Genomic DNA, 4648 nt, shown 5'->3' on the forward strand with positions numbered 1-4648 from the left:
GAAAAATACACCTAAGGCATGCGAATCAGGTTCGAGTCAGCCCTCTCCGAGTTAAAGGCTATGTAGACTGATTTATTGGGTTAAAATTTTCAACACTACCCGCTATATGGATCAACTTTCCAAATTCGGATAACGCTGGCGTCCCTACAACTAACGAAGCTCATTTATCATGCTCGATCCATCCAATACAAATAGTTTATGCAGTAGATGTGACATCTTATGCAAAAATAGTACTTATAAAATAGAGTAGAAGAAAGATAAAGAGAAAAGTTTTTGAAATATTACTAATGAAGAATGTGAGTCAGTTTGTTAGAGAGATAAATTTATCGTATTGAAATTGGGGCTAGTTTTGTGTATGGAAAACAATGAGAAATTAAAATGCATGAAATGAAATAATTAAAATTACTATAATAACAATTTTTATTAGAAATAAAAGCAGCTGTGTGAAACAAGTTTAATTTTGGGCCAAAGCCCATTAGTGCAAATATTTTTACTTGTCAAACAATGCGAAAGAACAGGGAAAGAATACTCCATAGAGAAGAAAATTTCCAAGCTCCCGTTCAATCCATTTCGCAAACTGTTCGGTGAAATTGAATTCTAACGGAGTATTCGCCGATAACTTGAGGTAAACCCACCCTCATTTCTATAGCACTTTTGTAGCTATTTGAGTGACGATTTTGAGGTTGTGTGGCCTGTGATTTCGTTCCTCATAGGTGTGAGTGGAGGTGTGGTCTTTGTTTAATTCTTTCGATAAATACGCGTTTGTAGACGTCGATAACGTGGGTTGACAACCTTGGATTTAAACAAATTGAATCCTAGCCCAAATCCCCATCATGATCGAAACCCTAGGTTTTAATTGAGGTGTTTGGGCTGTTGTGGATTTGAATTTGGTTGGGAAAAGTGTTAAACGTCACGAATAGACGTCGTAGGAATCGAAGAAATGAATTGAAATCGAAACGGGTTGAGGTTTGTGTTTGTGTTTTGGCCGAGTTCGTAGAGGGGCTGCAATGATGTTTTTATGCTGTTTAATTGTTTAAATAAGTTTAGATTAATGTTGTAGGATTAAAGTGGATGCGTTTTGAATCGAAAAACTCGACTTTTGGTCGATTTGGAAACCGGGCAGGTCTAAGGGGAGGCCAAGACCGTGAGATTTAGATTTTATGTCATAATTTTGAATGTAAAAATGGAATCTACATGAAAAACGGGGGCTAGAGTAATTTTATTGAATTTTTTGGACGTCAATTTCTGTGATAATCAGCGATAGGGCTTAAGTCCAAAGTCGAAACAGGCTCATACACTGGAAGTATTGGAGTCCCCTCACTTTGTATTTGGATGGAGTGTTTATCTACCAAGTGCTTTCAGTTTTCTACACATAGACTGTTGGCATCTCTATAAGTCCTAGAGCTTCGTATGGACGAAACAGGCTCATACAATTAACGTTTTATCAATGTTTCCAAAATGCATACTGTCACCTGCCAGATGAAATACTTAGTCTAATGGTTCTTTGATTTAGGCTCTTCTGTACCTCATTTCATTTGGCCACTCCTGTTGTTGGAATTGGATACAACCTTTTTTATCGTTTTTCTAAAAAGTTGATGCTCCTTTATTTGGTGAGACTATGAGGAACATGGTTATGAACTTATTTTTTCCTATTTAGATTGGTATTTTGGTATAGAATGGAAAGGTGGGAAATGGGAGAACATTTGTTACACACAGAAATTATCAAGTGACAATATGTACTTTGCAGTTCTTTTCACACCTAATGGATAAAGTTGCTGCTGCAAATATTGTTTTATTAACAGATTAAATGCTCATTTCGAGAAATAAGTTTACCAAACCTGGGATTTGGATGCAATTACGCCATTAGTTACGCAGTTACACTTCCTAATGAAGAACTGATAAGGAGGTGTTTGGTTTGGCTGATACACAGTTTGCATCATTTAACCATCAAATACTAATGTTTGGATTGTCAGAAATTATTTATGTATGGCCCGCTGAAATAGCAAAGGCCCAAGTTACCGAGGCTGTTATTGCCAGTTAGTCTATCTCTCAAAATAGATGCGATATGTATCTGGAATTGTACAGTAATGAAGTTTATATATTGAAATTACTTTCTTGTCCCTAACTTCAGCAAATACATATGCCCTTTTCAGTTTGGATCTATTTTTCTCTAAAACCCAATTGCAGAGCAAATTTTGTTGCACTCGTCGACCGCGGCTGGGTGTGGAGCACATGTACTGGCTCGAGAGGCGATCTTTGTACTGAAGTGTGAAAGGATTTGAGGTATGCTTCTTCTTACTATAATTTTCCCAATTATTTTTGGGATGATTTACTTTTATGAAGTATTCTCAATCGACGCACCCCAAATAAATTCAAATTTGGGGTTTGAATTGTTCTATCGTGCAATCACCCAAACATTAACCTTGAAGGCACAAATGTAGAGTTTTTCAATTCACCATCAAGTTGCATTGTTAAATTATGTTTAATTGCATTTTTAAATTTCTCAGTTCTAAGCTATTGGTTTTTCTGTTCAGCACACAGGTGGGGAGTTCTAGAACTTATTGCATTTTTAAATTTCTCACTTCTAAGCATTTTAAAATTTACTTTTATGAAGTATTCTCAATTGACGCCCCCCAAATAAAATAAAACTAATTTCACTCCTTAATTGTGTTAGGGTTCATGGAGGACTGAGTTGGAAATAAGTGAAACGCCTAAGGGTAAAGAGTGAAAGCAACATTTTTCAGCAATTGAACGAAATTTGTAAACAGACAAGCCAAACACAAGCCATATATTTAGGAGCCAGATAAGCCTCCCCATTTAAGTGTTACAACTTTTTCATAAGTATTTGTAACCATCAATCCAAACACACCCTAAATGTTTACATAAGTTATTAACTGTTTGCAAATTGATGTTCTTGTCTACATATAATTATTCATGCATACCGGTCCTTTTTCATATTTTATTGTGGTTGGACTAATTGGGTAGCATAGCACTCTTTTAATTTTAAAGCAGATCACCATTAAAATGGAAATCTTTGGTTGAGTGTTGTCTTAGTGTTAATATCATGTCTGACACTCAAGAAACTGATAACGCTATTATGTAGCAATTTATGGTTGCCTTGTGTGTTAAGCCGTTATCATATTCTACAATCTGTTCTCATACAATGTAATGGTCCATTTCTTCAGATCAAGAACATTGGGTATCATGGTGAATGCGATCAAAGGATTGTACATCTCATGGTAATATATTTGTTTTAGTTGCGTTTTTAATATTCTGCAGTATTTTGGCATTTGTAAGCTAACATATCTATCACCTTCACACTTTGCATTGAGAGGGGAGAGAGGCGTTATGCATGCAGAGAAAGTTGTTTTTGTGAGAGCTTTTCAATGTTCTTTCTCTAAATTATTTTCAACAATTTGTACTAATGCGAAATAAGCATCACCCGATTTTCTTCAATTTTCCCTTCTCCTATTTTTCCATTATCAGGTTGTCACAGTGAGATCCACATGACACTCATCCACATGTTATATCTACAATGTGCATATACAGAATGTCAGCTTCTAATTGATGCAAGTTATCTTGATTATGTAGTGACATCCCAATGGCTCAGTTCATCATCAACATGAATGCTTCACTGCCACAGTCGCAGAAGTTCATTATACAAGTCTTGGATAACACTCACCTTTTTGTGAGGCCGGATATGGGTGGTATGATAAAAAGTGCTATCGCGACATTCAGAGAGCAAAATACATACGAGAAGCCCAGTTAGTCTGCTCGAGTAGAATATGGCCAATTAAAATGCAGTTGTGTCCTTCAAGATCAATTTCTGGTGGTTCTGGGCAGAAATTAAAGACTAAATCTGATCCATGTCAAATGTGGACTTGTAATCGTGAACGGAGGAATAACTTCTCTTGACCAGCTACATTATCAGCCTTTCCTCTGTGAAATAGTTAAGTTCACTTGCTTACTTTAGTACATATTGTGATACCTCTAAACGGTTTGTATAATGGAGACTGAGCTTCCCTTTCACCACACTCCCTCCCTCCCACTTTCAATACAAGAATGAGTTTAAAAGATAAAGTAATGACCGTGGATTATTATGCCTATCTCCAAATGCAGCAACATCAAGCTATCAAAGAAAAAAATTACTGCTATGAAGAACTTGTCAAAAGATAGTCACATTCTTTGCCATCAAAGAAACGAATTACTGCTATTAAATAAAAAGATAATAAAATAGGAGTAAAAAGATAATAAAATAGGAGAGATGAAAAAATAGAGAGAATACAGTAAGAGTGTCCACAATAGTCGGAATAGCCATACCACAACTATACAAAAACTTGTTCGCCTAGTCATCATAGCCAAAAAAAACTTGCCCACCCAGTTATCACAACCACAAAATAAAATCACATTATTTATTATATTATTAATTAATAAAAAAAATGGGAATGACGGCCGCCCCGTCAACCACCGCCTCCTCCCCGACCCTGCCGCGGCTCTCTCCCGCCTTGCAATAGACCGCCACGGCGCAGCTGCGCCACGCGGCGGCCTATTATGGACACTCTAAGAGAGAGGGAAAAGTAAGAGTGATAAAATGTGTTACCTTTTACTCCTCGCGTCCTTGAAAATTTGTCATTTATTTCCATTTTCG

General features: G+C 36.5%; 1 long non-coding RNA gene across 1 annotated transcript; it reads left to right on the forward strand.

The window, feature by feature from the left end:
- The first annotated feature begins 487 nt into the window (after window positions 1–487).
- On the forward strand, window positions 488–2723 carry LOC121744951. The gene is made up of 3 exons (XR_006038725.1): window positions 488–625; window positions 2154–2283; window positions 2675–2723. It is a non-coding gene; the product is annotated as an uncharacterized LOC121744951 (long non-coding RNA).
- Window positions 2724–4648: the final 1925 nt, after the last annotated feature.

Source organism: Salvia splendens, chromosome 8 (genome assembly GCF_004379255.2).
Source record: "Salvia splendens isolate huo1 chromosome 8, SspV2, whole genome shotgun sequence".
Taxonomy (NCBI): domain Eukaryota; kingdom Viridiplantae; phylum Streptophyta; class Magnoliopsida; order Lamiales; family Lamiaceae; genus Salvia; species Salvia splendens.